The 16,213-nt window shown below is 30.1% G+C and overlaps 1 non-coding gene across 1 annotated transcript; it reads left to right on the top strand.

Annotated features, from left to right (window-relative positions):
* The first annotated feature begins 315 nt into the window (after positions 1–315).
* On the top strand, positions 316–422 carry LOC139894717 (small nucleolar RNA R71). The gene has a single exon (XR_011775203.1). It is a non-coding gene; the product is annotated as a small nucleolar RNA R71 (small nucleolar RNA).
* Positions 423–16,213: the final 15,791 nt, after the last annotated feature.

The following is a 16,213-nucleotide window of genomic DNA, read 5'->3' as shown; positions in this document are numbered from 1 at the left end:
CCTCCACACTGCTCACAACTAATTCGTATTGCATGAATATCTTTAGTCATCTTTTCCATTCATCTTTCGGCAGCATCTATCTTTGCGGAAATGGAATCAAAGTCATGGCTAGAATCGGCTCTAGCCGCTTTAGATGATCTAACGATATCTTTTTCTTGATGCCACTCATGTGAGTGGGAAGCAGTGTTATCAATAATTTTGTAAGCTTCAGTTGCTGTTTTCTTCATAATGGAATCACCAGCTTCTATATCTATGTCTTTTCTTGTAGTGATGTCGCATCCTTGGTAAAATATTTGTACTATTTGATAAGTGTCTAAACCATGTTGTGGACATCCTCTCAAAAACTTTCCAAATCTTGTCCACGCCTCATATAGAGTTTCATTTGGCTTCTGTGTGAACGTAAAAATTTCTCCTTTAAGTCTCACGGCTTTAGATGCCGGAAAGAATTGTTTAAGAAATTTTTCAACTAAAACATCCCATGTATCAATCGCCCCTTCAGGTTACGATTCTAACCAATCTTTGGCTTCTCCCTTTAAAGTCCAGGGAAATAACATGAGATAGATCTGTTCATCCTCCACTTCTCTGATTTTAAATAGAGTACAGATCCTATTAAAGGTTCGAAGATGTTCGTTTGGATCTTCCTTCGGCGCACCACTAAATTGGCATTGATTAGTTACCATGTGTAGGATTTGTCCTTTGATTTCATAATCTGGCGTATTAATGCCTGGTTGAGTAATTGCGTGACCTTAGCCAGTGCGTTTAGCTCTCATTCGGTCTTCCATACTTAGAGGTTCCAGATTTTCCATGATTGAATTTGTTGACTCTGAATCACTTGAGGATTCTGACTTAATGGTTATTTCCTCGAAAATCTCTGGATGAGTGATTTGTGGTTCAAGAGGAATGATTAGTGGTTCAGGATCTCTAAATTGTCCCTGAATATCCTCCGGATTCTCAATTGTGAGGTCGGGTTCAAAAAATGGATTATCAGAAATTTGAATTGGAGTACTTGGTCGACTAGATGACGATTCTAAAGAAAAATCAACGGCGACAATATTGGCTAGATGTCTTGATCGAGTTACAGGTGGTGAACGTATGAAAGGTGGTGAACGTTTTACTCGGTGCATTCACAGAATATCCTATTAGTTATAAAAGTAAAATTATATAAGCTATCAAATTAATAGACTTTTCTGATTTTGCCCACGTTTCGAATAGCCAATAGATGCAGCAGGTAGCCAGGACCCTTTAAATCGGAAGCCCACAACTCGCCACTAACAAATCCAACTATTACTACGAACCAGAAAATTTTGGATGTCTATCTATTTAACCACTTAAAATAATTTTTTGTTTTAAAATTTTAGAGATAAAAATCTATGTCCTAAAAACTAGAGCGTCGAGAAATAAGAAAGAAAAAGAGTGCGTCGAAAAACGTTGAAAAATAAAAGGTCGAAAAATAAAAGGTCGAAAAACAAGCAGTCGAAAAATAAAAATAAGAAAATAAGAGTCGAAACTTAAAATTCTAAAAACTAAAAATTAAAACTTACGTCTAAAGGTATTAAAGCTTAAAAGGAATTCTATATCCAAAACGGCAATAACTTAAAAGGTACTAAAATCTTAAAACGGTGTCGCAAAATTCTAAAGCACCTAAATCTTAATCTAAAGAAAAAGCACTTAAGGGATTTTACGGCAAAGCCTAAAAATCTAGAGATACTACGGCAAAATACTAAGCTACAAACTAGTTACGAACGATAAATATATAAATTACGAATTAAACGATATAAAATACAAAAATAAAACTTAAAGTTATAAAAATACAATTTTTATAAAAATATTATTTTTATATTATTATTTTATAAAAGTATTAATTTATTATATTAATAAAACTAATTATAACTTAAAAATACAAAATAAATAAAACTAAAACTAATTAATATAATAATTAACCCTAATTAGGGTTTAATAATAATAATAATTAATAATACTCTGTAATTAATGCTGTACCAGGTCAAACCTGGCGTGTCAGAATGAACCTTGCGGTCGCATGGATTTTAGCCTACGGGTTCATGCGGTCACATGGCCCAGATATTCAGATCACAAATTGGGCTGCTACAGTTTCCAAGCCCGGATACTTTTTACTTATTTTTTTTTTTCTGTTTTAAACGTATATAAAATATTTATATAAATAAAAACTTATATTAAAAAAAAATTACCTATTAGTTTTTGTAATTAAAAAAAATACAAACTATTTAATTTTAAAACGTAAAAATATAGTAATATATATATATATATATATATATATATATTTATTTATTATGTTTTTATATTTTGTATATTTAACAAAATATTTTTATAAAATAAGAAAGATTATATTTTTACAAAAATATATTAAAAACTAATTTTTTTATAGCTTTTCGCTTTCGGCGTTGTTAAGTTTCCCCGGCAGCGACGCCAAAAATACTTGATGTTATGCGAGGTGTATACGAAATAGTTATATTTTTATTACGAAATACTATTAAATATAATACAATTTTACACAAGTTATTTATTTATTTATAGAGTGGATATACCTAAACCTTGCTACAACACTTATAGGCAGTGTACCTAATCGTACAGTAGTGTAGTTTTTAGTAAGTCCGGTTCGTTCCGCAGGGAGCTAGCCAAGTTTAACGCTATATTTTTATTTTAAACTATATTTGTATATATATATATATATATATATATATATATATATATATATATATATAATTAGTATTATTATTATTATAAAAGGGGGTTTTTACCGTTTAATGACCGATTTGTCGATTTTAAAACTTTAGTCGCAATTAAAACCTAATGTAAAATATTAAATATACAAATGACTTAATTTAAAGCGTAAAGTAAATAACGATAATAAAAATGCGATAAATTAAAAGTGCGATAAATAAAATGACGATGAAATAAAATTGCTATAATTAAAAGTACGATAAATAAAATGACAGTAAATAAAAGTGCGATGAAATATGAAATAAAGGAATTATGCTTATTTGAACTTTCGTAATCATGATGTTTGACGTGTTGATTATAGTTTATTACCATGGGTTAATTGTCCTTTGTCCTGGATTATTCAATATGTCCATCTAGTTTTTGTCCATAACAGTCCGTCAGTCATAAATATAAAGTGCGAGTGTCTTCGTCAATTTATCCTTATATCCGAAGTCAAATATTCCAACTAATTGGGGACTTAAACTTTAACAAGGTCTTAATACTTTGTTTAATAATTACACCAGGATATCGACTGCGTGTAACCCAAGGTTTTAATACTTTGTTAATAATTACGCCAAGTGTCCTTGTACATAATTCACCCCTGTTTTAATGAGTCCATTGACTATTAATCCATTCCCATGTCCGGTTAAATGAACAATTATTCGTACTCATAAATATCCCGCCCATCGTATCTGATCGAGTGTATATGGTTATTTATAGGTACGTCCAATTGTAAATCTTTATATTAAATTAACGAACTATCATTTAATTAAACAAATATAAAGCCCATTAATAGCCCATAGTCCAATTTTCACAAGTGTCGGTCTTTTGTCCAAACCCCAATTATGGTCCAAAGCCCAATTACCCCGTCTTTAATATTTAGCCCAACATCATGATTACTTCGATTTAAATAAGCATAATAATAACTTAGCTACGAGACATTAATTTAAAAAGATTGAACATAACTTACAATGATTAATAATAGCGTAGCGTTACATGGACAGAATTTTGACTTACACACTTACAACATTCGTTAACATAACCTTATTATTATTAATCTTAAATTAAAATTAAAATTATAATATATATATATATATATATATATATATATATATATATATATATATATATATATATATATATATCGTAGAGAGTGAGAGATTGAATTATGTGTGTTAAATTCTGCCAAAACACACGAAATTTATAGTACTTGGCCTGCTACAGGCTGCCATGCGATTGCATGGATTTAAAGCTTCCAGGCCATGCGATCGCATGGCCCTCTGATCCAGCTCACATAATTTTGTTTTCTTGTTGCCGACGGTTTTAATAAATATATATAATATATATAATTTTAAGAATTATTTATATATTATATTATATTAATGTGCATAATTAACTTGTAATTTTCGCTCCGTTGCGTCGCGCGTTGAAAGTTGGTTCATGTCCCGGTTCCGGATTTTCAAACATCCTTTCGTACTATTTAATATCTTGTACTTTGCGTTTTGCGGCTCGTACTCTTGTAATTTTTAGACGTTTCTCATCAATAATTTGAACCACTTTGATTGTACTTTGTACTTTTAAGCTTTTTGGTCGTTTGCGTCTTCAAATCGTCGAATCTGTCTTTTGTCTTCACCTTTTATTATTTAAACGAATATCACTTGTAAATAGAACAATTGCAACCAAAAGCTTATCTTTCTTGAAGGATAATGCTATGAAATATATGTTCGTTTTTAGCATTATCACCATCTATCTACTTTAGATAATACTAAACAAGAAGCAATCTTTACAAGACAATAAATTATCACACAGCCAATAATATTATCATTAAAATAAAATCGTCTCAACATAATTAGTATTTAAACCGACTAAACATTATAAGGCTAGCAAACAATCATGCTAGAAATACTAAAACAATTGTTCAAACAAGAATTCATTATGAAAAAGTAAAAATTTAACCTAAGTGTTTAAGCAATCAAACCAGGACATGAGCTTCTCCTTGATGATTGTAACGTGTTTCTGTTGGTCCCTTAGATAACAACAGGAGTATTGTAGGGGGGATACAATTCTTTTTGCTTAAATTAGTTATATAGCAGTTAAGTGTATTTAAACAGATAATTAAATAAGAGTCTTGGGTAATTCTCAACGTTATTCCTTTATTGATATAAATCTCAAAGAATCACAACTGTTCAATGGCGTAATAAACAGTTGGTTGATACAAATTATGCCTAAGTTAAGCTAAAGAAGATATCTTAAAGCTATTACATGCTTGGACTCTATTTAATAAACCCACACCACTGAATATTACAATAGTAGAAAACATCTATTTATAGGAGTCCTATTATCTATGCAATTGATCTATTGTCCATTGGTACATAGGATGTCCGTACTTGTGTAGACAACATCATCAGAGAGTGTGCTCTCTTTCTATCCTCTTTGGTAGCTATTTGCAGGAACACCCCAATTCAGTTTGGCACCACTATTTGAATAAACAAATAGAATATTGGGTTCTCTAGGCGTTGATAAAGTATTAACACGTGTCTGAACATGCGTTCAACTTCAGCATTCTCACGTGGTATTGTAAGGTCACTTGTCAGCCACCGACGTGTGTCATTTTCTGTACAACTTGGTTTCCGACTGGTGTTGAATAGTACAATTGATGTAGACCACACGGAAAACTATTATACTTGTAATGGAGCATAATTGTCTAAGTGTTGTATGATGCTACCAGCTCTACAGGTTCTTCTACTGTTTCACTTAATCTTCATAATTTGCTGGGAACTCATCCTGTGTTGGTTGAAGAATACTGTCTACCTTGTGCTGGTAGACCATGTAGCATACTGGCACAATTAACACATCAACGAATGTTGTCTATACAGGAATAAACCTATGCTGGCTGCACATAACATCCTAGTGTACATAATTGTTGTTTTGTCATAATTAAATCCTTAATCATTTTGAGGAATCAACAATCTCCCCGTATTTGATGATGACAAAACCTATGACTTGTAAAGAAAAACACTAAAGTTAGCCCTAAGAGATTTAAGAGAAATACAGTGATTTTATCCCTTTTAGGTTTATTTTGGGATCTTTTCTAAGTTATCTATATCTTATAAATTGATATGATTTTGAAGATTAACTCATTTCACACACACCATGAATATATACAAAAATTACAAAACAATACAATGAATATGAAGTATTACAAAAGATAACTTATAAAACAGAATGCTATATATCTTTATCTTTTTCCTTTTGCCTCTCTTCTTCAGATAACTCTTCTTCTTTAACCTTCCAGGCTTCAGGAAATAATACAGGCAAGTCTTCAGGCTTGAAGGGTTCAAAATGTTCTGGAATGATGATTAGATCTCTTCTGAATGGACCACCAGTAGATTTCTTCTTCTTCTTTTTAGATAGTTCATCACCTACATTCACTAATGGTGCATTGCCATGCTTAGCTGCCTTTGTAAATAAATCTTGTAATCCAGGGAGCAGTGACCTCTTGAGATCACTATCTTTTTTGCCAATAAAATACTGCAGCATTTCCATCCATTCATGAAAGCTAAACAATCTCGTATCTTTGAATTCTAGCTTTTCATTGACATTGTTGTCTCTTCTGATGCTGAAAGATCTCTTTGTGCCTCTGTGACACTTGATGATTTTACTAGGATTAGCTCTACGTATCATTACATCAGCATATTTGCTTCTAAGATGCATATCAGTCAAGACCCTTGTACGTGTAACCACTTGTGGGCTCACTTCTGGTACCTTTTCAGCAGCTTCAATTTTGTCCAAGGCCTTATCATGTGCCTTAATGATGGATTTTTCTAATTTAACAGATTTTGCAGCTTGAGCTCTATCAGCAGCTAATCTTTCTTCTTGTTCCTGAAGCCTTAATCTTTCAAGATACTCAGCATTATCTTTTGCTTGTTGTTTCAGTTGAACACTTAGGACATATTCATTCATTGTGATGTTCAAGGAACGTGCTGAGTGAATAAACTGCATACCTTCATCAGAAGTCATGAGGTTGCAGTATTGTTCCAAATCCATTCCCAATTGTATAACTTCATAGAATAGTGCCTTCTCATGATTAGTGGAATCTCTGGCCACAGTTTTTCAGATACACACCAACATCAATGTTTAATTCAAGAGGATGATACAACATTCTGATTTGATGAATCCTCTCGGCTCTTCTGGCTTCTTCCCTTCTTAGCCATTCATCGACAGTAATTTGAAGCATGTGAGCTTCCCTTTTATCTGGATTCATTCTTCTAGGATCAGGCATTCTGTGTACAACTGGTTCATCTTCCCAAGCGATATGCTTGTCATTTTTCTTTGGGGAAGATGGAGGATATGAATGAGGTAGTTCTGATGTACCAGAAGGACCCACTGGTTCATAGTGATGAAGATCACCCATTATCTTATCAAAGTCAGCACGAAAGACTGCAGGTAGAGGAGATAAGACAAAAGTAAAATCACCATTAACCAGACAGAAAATTTAGCAGCATCAGAAACATCACCAGTATTAGAACCTAGCTCATCCTCCTTTGCTGGGTCATCAGGACTTCTTTCACCCAACAACACACTTCTAGATGGATCTTCAATCACAGCACTCCTTGTTGTGCCTTCATTACCAGCTGACTAATTAGTATCAGCTGATACAATACTTGCCACATTACTTTCATCAGCTACCTCAAATAAAGGTTCCTTTCTTAGGGGCTGGTTATCCCTAGGAGCAGATTTCATCCTTTGTTTATCAATTGGATTGGGTTCGGCTGATGGTTCTTCTGTTATGTAACGACCCAACCCGTTATCCAACCGATTACGTAAAATATATTTTTTTATAACAGAAGGGTGCGCGGCGCGTGACCCTTGAAGTGCGCGGTGCGCACAAGGCCTGTGTGACGACCCGGAAATTTCCGACCAAATTTAAACTTAAACTATATATGTGATCCCGACACGATAAGCAAAGTCTGTAATATTGAGTCTCGAAAATTTTGGAACTATTTCATGATACCATTTGACTTTTGAGTATTTCCCCGACGATTCATGAACCATTTTGTGTAAATAAATATGTAAATAAATATGTAAATAAATATATATATATATATATATATATATATATATATATATATATATATATATATATATATATATATATATATATATATATATATATATATATATATATATATATATATATATATATATATATATATATATATATATATATATATATAACGTAAGTGTATATATAATATGTTGAGTTAATAAAATACACTTTAAATTACTTAAATTATAAGGTAAAATAATAAACAGAATAATTAAGTATTATCATTAAAAGTAATATAATTTATTAATATTATCATTAATAATATTATTATTAACATTATTATTAACAATTATTATTATCATTGTATTATCATTATGATAATTATTATTAATATTAACTGTATTATTATTTTAATATTATTATTAATATTACAGCATTATTATTAATTAATTTATTTATATTTATTAGTTAATAAAATTATTATTATTATTATTAATAGTATTATTATTAATATATTTATATTTATTAATTATCAATAGAAAATTAAATTATAAAAAAAACATATATTTTATGTTAATTTGTTAACCATCGCAATATGGTCCCATTTTTTCTCCATCTCCTGATGATGAATTCGTCCTCTGATCTGTTATATGTCATAATCCATTCACAATATAAACAAAACTTGTTAGCTTTCTGTATCTCCTAATCGTACGAATTTTTGTCATCTGCCATATTTTATTTTTATTTCTATCTTTGCCAACTGCTCTTGATTTGATTCTGTCGACTCAATTCGCTATAAATCAAACATACTCCTCAATGATATTGATTAAATTAATCACTCATCTATCCTCATTTTCAAACGTATCAACTTGTATCTGTTAATATCAATTAGATTGGGCAGAAGGAAGAATTAAGCTCGTACCCCTGTTCTTGAATAGAAATTTCCAAAAGCTTAATTTCGTATTAAAAATTCAAAATCTATAAATAGAGTTGTGTTAAGAATCCTTTACTCAAACTATCTTCGAATTTTCAAGTTTTAATTCACGAAATCGAGCTCAAATTTTGGAGTCAAAGATTCGGTTTTAAAAGTCAAACAAATGTTCTTCGAATAAATTCAAGCTATCTGTTATGAATCAGGCTCAATTGATGATTCATAAAGTTTCTAGGAGAGATTTCCAACTTATTTCATGTGGGAATTGTGAGCTAAAATATTCGGAAAATCAAAATCAGTGTTGGAGTTCAAGAGTGCCTTACGCGAGCTGTTCCTGCTATTACATTTTTTTCTTTTCTGTTAATGATAATTCCAGCCATCTATCAATGTTTATGTTTCAAATGGAAAGTATTAGAACGAACAAATGAATTGTGGTTAATAACAATCATTACCACAGTAGATTGATTCTTGAGGTAGAAGATGATACAGACGTATTATATATTAAATAAATATAAGTATGGTATAAATCAAGAAAGGCAGAGATGGAGGAACGGTCTGGTGTGTTTTCGGGTGAGCGAGAGGTCTAGGGTTCGAGCCCGGGCGGAGGCAGAATTATTTTTAAAGCTGTTTCTTCAAAGTTTGTAAATTTTTTTTTATTATTATCATTATTTTTATTACTAGTATTATCATTACTATAAGTATCATTAATTTTAATATATTATTATTATCATTATTATTATTACTTCAAATAACATGACTAATATTATTATCAAAATTATTATTATCAATATCATTATTATATCTAATTATTAGTATTATTATCTTTATTTTAGTATTATTATAATTATTAATTTTACAAACAAAAGAGAATTATATATAAAAAGTATATTACATACTATATTTTTATATGAAATGTTATTAACTATAATAATAACTAAATTACATATAGTGTATAAATATATTTTAAGATATTATAAGTAATAATATAAACACATATATAAATATAAATAATAATTTTAATACATTATATATACATAACAATAAGTTACAATTTAATAATATATTATAATAAATATATATACAACTTTGTTCGATTACAATTATATGTGTTAATATATATATAAATGATATAGGTTCGTGAATCCGTGGCCAACCCTGCATTGTCCAATATCGTCATATGTATTTTTACTACAAAATACAATAGAGTGAGTTTCATTACTCCCTTTTTAAATGCTTTTGCAATATATATTTTTGGGACTGAGAATTCATGCGCTTTTATAAATGTTTTACGAAATAGACACAAGTAATCGAAACTTCATTATATCGTTAATGATCGAAGCCGAATATGCCCCTTTTTGCTTGGTAGCCTAAGAATTAGGGAACATCACTAATTTTGAGAATTAGTGCACCCCTAATTGACGCGAATCCTAAAGATAGATCTATCGGGCCTAACAAACCCCATCCAAAGTATCGGATGCTTTAGTACTTCGATGTTGTTTTATCATGTCCGATGGATGTCCCGAAATGATAGGGGATATTCTTATATGCATCTTGTTAATGTCGGTTACCAGGTGTTCAATCCATATGAATGATTTTTGTCTCTATGCATGGGACGTATATTTTTGAGAAATGAAAATGAAAATCTTGTGGTCTATTAAAATGATGGAAATGATTATTTATGTTAAACTAATGAACTCACCAACCTTTTGGTTGACACTTTAAAGCATGTTTATTCTCAGGTATGAAAGAAATCTTTCGCTGTGCATTTGCTCATTTTAGAGATATTACTTGGAGTCATTTATGACACATTTCAAAAGACGTTGCATTCGAGTCGTTGAGTTCATCAAGATTATTATTAAGTCAATTATAGTTGGATATTTTATGAAATGGTATGCATGCCGTCAACTTTCGATAAAATGAAAGTTTGTCTTTTAAAAACGAATGCAATGTTTGTAAAATGTATCATATAGAGGTCAAGTAACTCGCGATGTAACCAAATGTAATGTATTCATCCAGATGGATTAGGACGGGTCTCTACAGGTGGTATCAGAGCGGTGGTCTTAGCGAACCAGGTCTTGCATTAGTGTATCTAACTGATAGTTGTTAAGATGCATTAGTGAGTCTGGACTTCGACCGTGTCTGCATGTCAAAAGTTTTGCTTATTATTTCGTGTCGAAAATCATCTACTTATCATCCTTAGGAAATTACCTGCTTATCATTCCTAGTCTAGACATATCTTACTACATTGATTGCATGAATAGTGTATAGACAAAATTCATATCGTAGCGTATCTGTTACTATAAACTTTGCCTGACATCTTCCGAAAGTTCCTCCGTAGTCTACGAAATCTTTAGTACTATATATATATATATATATATATATATATATATATATATATATATATATATATATATATATATATATATATATATATATATATATATATATATATATATATATATATATATATATATATATATATATATATATATATATTCTATGTAGTTAGAATATCATCCAATATTCGAAAATCATTTCATATAGAAAAATCCTTTATTCAATAGTACGAAATGGAATTCGCCACTAGTTCAAGTCCCTCTGATTCTGATATGGATTTCCATTCGAGCTCTGAAAGCAGTGTGACCGGAAATGAATCAACCAATCAGCCATCATCAATTCATCTGATGGGTTTGTAGCCTGCTTAATTATTGGAGACAAGAAGAAGGTGATCCCTTCCATTCACCATATTGCCCTCTTGGCGATGAACCTGAAGCACTTACCGGCGAATCTGTTCGAAACACCATTTTCACCCTCATTTCCCGAATACCTCGCCATGATTATATACTATCGCAAATTCAAAACCTTATACATTCGCTTGTTTCAACCGCCAATCATCTCGGCGTGATAGAAGAAGTTAACAAGCTTCGCGCCCAAGTTATAGCTTTGGAAAATATGGTGCAAAATTTACCAGCTTCAGCAACATCACCGGCACGAACAGTACCATCAGTAACAGCACCAGTACCACCAACAACCCATGTTCAAACATCACACGCCTCAACATCTCATTTTGTACCTCGAGCATAATCATCGTTCTACGTATCGTTCTACATCAATTATCTTCGTTCTTCATGGCAATTATGTAATCTCTAAAGTCTTAGAGATTATTTATTCTAGCTTAAACCAAAAAGTAAATGAGATTAATATCATATTAACTCATTAAATCCATGATTACATCTGAAGAATATATATATGTATATATGTTTTCATAAAGATTGTAATTAAAAATTATTTTGTACAAACTGTTAATGGTGAAAATATTTTAACGGGTAGGTAATACCCGGAGAATATTTAGATTTCACATTAATAAGTTACAATGTATATTCTTCGAATCTGATTCAACAGTCATTTACTATCCTACTTACAACCACCGATATACGTATCCGTTCACCGCAGAATAAACATTTTCATCCAATTTCATATTTGGATTTTGATTTACCAGAATCCAACAAGTGGCATAATGAAGAAAACATTGAACAAAATAAAATTTATTAGAAACAAACAAATTAACTATGAGAAATTTTGTTAAGAATCCACGCTAACTGATCCTAGCTAACTGTTCCTAGCTAACTGATTACATTTTATTTATCGCAATTTAATTATCGCAATTTATATTCTCGCAATTTTATTTATCGTCATTTAATTTCTGTTATTTATTTTACGCACTTTATTTATCGTCATTAAAATACTGTTATTTACGCATTTTAAATATCAGGACACGTATACAAGGTTTTGACATATCATATCGACGCATCTATATATATTATTTGGAATAATCATAGACACTCTATATGCAGTATTGATCGAGTTCTCTATACAGGGCTGAGATTGAATCTATAATAATATATATACTTTGAGTTGTGATCGAGTCTGAGACATGTATACAATGGGTCACGATACGTATTAATTAATTCAAATATTATATATTAAACTATATATGAATTATTGAATTACTAATTGTGGACTGCTAACTGTGGAATACCAACATTGGACAATAAAAATGAAATAAAATATTGATTATAACATATGAAACTAAACATTTCTTCAAGTTTGCCACTTGATTTCATCTTAAACCTCATTTGTATCTTGACAATTACAATCTGCATTCAAACCTTTTATAATTCTTTAAAACACCTCAATTGAGAGGATGAACCAACCACATTTCATCTACGGAAGAAAATATTGATTCATATAGTTAAGCACCTGAAAAACTCTTGGAACCTGAGTAAATGTTTAACACGTATCTGTGCTAACTCCTTTGGCATTGCTATTACCGAAAATAACATTGCAATTCCTTTCCAAATTAGCCAATTTTGTCACAGCTTCAGCAAATCAATTTCGACTTTTCATTCGAATAAACTCGATTATAACCTTGATATATAAGTTTGCCTTTTGTCATCATTACCGGGGAACCGTTTATATTCCACCACATTTGCATTAAACTTACCAGCAACTTCATTACTCGTTAGCTTAAATCTCTCCGAAAAACCATTATATTTGTTCATTAAAACTCTATCATATACTCATCCACATCTTGTAACAAGAATTGCCATACCAATTATCGGGAATCAGCAATCAGTATTTTGAATCTCGCAATGTTTCTACATCAACAGTTATATGTATACATATAACATTTATCTTTTAAAATTATGATCTTTCATTCTGAAATTCTGAAAAGCACCCAGTCTGCGAATCAATATTCTGATTTTTGAAAAGTCGAATGAAGCAACAAGAACTGTAAACTACCTGAACGGTCAAAAGTTTGATGATAAAGAATATTATGTTGAAAAAGCTCAGAAAAGTTGAAATTGGAAACGGATTGAGCAAACCATGAAGGAGACTGTGGATAAATCACAAAGACTAAACCTGCCTTCAAAGAATCCAAATAATTCAGTATCTGCTGAAGTCATTAACGAATACCTTACTCCTGACTCTAAACCTTTACGAACAAATCTTCTTTATCATCCTTCGATATTAGAAATTCTAAGATATAATCGTATCTTTCATTATAAATATCTTCGATATTTTTGAAGATACCTTCATAAATATCTTTGTCCAAAATTATCTATCTCCTCGTGCTATCTAAGTTATATCATAAAGGAAACTGTTTTAGTTTCTAAATTTTGAAAGATTCAAATTTAAAATATGAATAATATTGAAGTAGTGTTGGGAACTGAAGCATGAGTTAGTATAATATAATGACACTTGATCAACGTGATTATATTACAGTAAGTCATGCTGAGTTTCTAATGAAACGTGATGATTCACAGACCATAACGTCATCATGTACCATGTTACACGACTCTTACATTCTATTTAACCTCTAAACATACCAAGAACATAATTACTTGATAGTTCTATCCTTCCCGGATATTCTGATAATTCGACGAATCAAGTCATGCTATTACCTTTCCTTTCTGCAAAGTATATTATGAACTTCATATCTACAAATTCTGGACCATTACTTGCTTTATATAAAGTCGGGAAGAGGAAACAAAAGCATGGAGCTCCGAAATATAAAGGAGGATATAAAGTCCGATAACAACACATAAATTACAAACTGTGTATGTCAATATTTATCGCAACATAAAGACACGGGAGAATTAAAAACACTATAACCACAAGTGCAAAGTAGAAGAAAACAGATTTCTCCGGTGGTAGTTGGAAAATGAGAATGATTGTTGCGATAGTAAGGATAAGGAAAAGAATCAGAACTGGATTAAGCATTTTCACAATCTTTTGGATGTATGAACTAAGAAAGAAAGTATATGAATGGTGAAAATAATGGAACGGAAAAAGTTTAATTTATAGTGGGAATATTAGACAGAGTAATCGAGGCAGATCACCGTATTTAATTATAGAGATCTTAATTTCCTTATTCGCCGAAGAATCAAATCTTTCGGATTTTGAAGGTTTTCTTTAAATCCCTTGAATTTCGGAAATCCACTGTGACTACGTCAAAAGTTGAGACGAATTCCTATTTACTTATTTTCATTCTTTTGTGATAGCTTCACTCGTACTCTTCACATAAATGAATTGCTTTATCCATATTACTCAATATCGATAAAATTCTAATTATCAACTAATATTCGTAATGAAAACATACTTATTGTCAGCCATGACCATCCCAATCAAATTTTGGGACGAAATTTCTTTAACAGGTAGATACTGTGACGACCCAGAAATTTCCGACCAAATTTAAACTTAAACTATATATGTGATCCCGACACGATAAGCAAAGTCTGTAATATTGAGTCTCGAAAATTTTGGAACTATTTCATAATACCAATTGACATTTGACTATTTCCTCGATGATTTACGAACCACTGTGTGTAAATAAATATGTTAACATATATATATATATATATATATATATATATATATATATATATATATATATATATATATATATATATATATATATATATATATATATATATATATATATATATATATATATATATATATATATATATATATATATATATAAATATAAACGTAAGTGTATATATAATATGTTGAGTTAATAAAATACACTTTAAATTACTTAAATTATAAGGTAAAATAATATACAGAATAATTAAGTTTTATCATTAAAAGTAATATAATTTATTAATATTATCATTAATAATATTATTATTATTAACATTATTATTAACTATTATTATTATCATTGTATTATCATTATGATAATTATTATTAATATTAACTGTATTATTGTTTTAATATTATTATTAATATTACAGCATTATTATTAATTAATGTATTTATATTTATTAGTTAATAAAATTATTATTATTATTATTATTATTATTATTAGTATTATTATTAATATATTTATATTTATTAATTATCAATAGAAAATTAAATTATAAAAAAACAGATATATTATGTGAATTTGTTAACCATCGCAATCTGGTCCCATTTTTTCTCCATCTCCTGTTGATGAATTCGTCCTCTGATCTGTTATATGTCATAATCCATTCACAATATAAACAAAACTTGTTAGCTTTCTGTATCTCCTAATCGTACGATTTTTTGTCATCTGCCATATTTTATTTTTATTTCTATCTTTTCCAACTACTCTTGATTTGATTCTGTCGACTCAATTCGCTATAAATCAAACATACTCCTCAATGACATTGATTAAATTAATCACTCATCTATCCTCATTTTCAAACGTATCAACTTGTATTTGTTAATATCAATTAGATTGGGCAGAAGGAAGAATTAAGCTCGTAACCCTGTTCTTGAATAGAAATTTCCAAAAGCTTAATTTCGTATTAAAAATTCAAAATCTATAAATAGAGTTTTGTTAAGAATCCTTTACTCAAACTATCTTCGAATTTTCAAGTTTTAATTCACGAAATCGAGCTCGAATTTTGGAGTCAAAGATTCGGTTTTAAAAGTCAAACAAATGCTCTTCGAACAAATTC

Source organism: Rutidosis leptorrhynchoides, chromosome 2, assembly GCF_046630445.1.
Source record: "Rutidosis leptorrhynchoides isolate AG116_Rl617_1_P2 chromosome 2, CSIRO_AGI_Rlap_v1, whole genome shotgun sequence".
NCBI classification, from domain to species: domain Eukaryota; kingdom Viridiplantae; phylum Streptophyta; class Magnoliopsida; order Asterales; family Asteraceae; genus Rutidosis; species Rutidosis leptorrhynchoides.
Note: the sequence above shows the minus strand (reverse complement) of the source record. Positions and strands in the feature narration are given on the sequence as shown.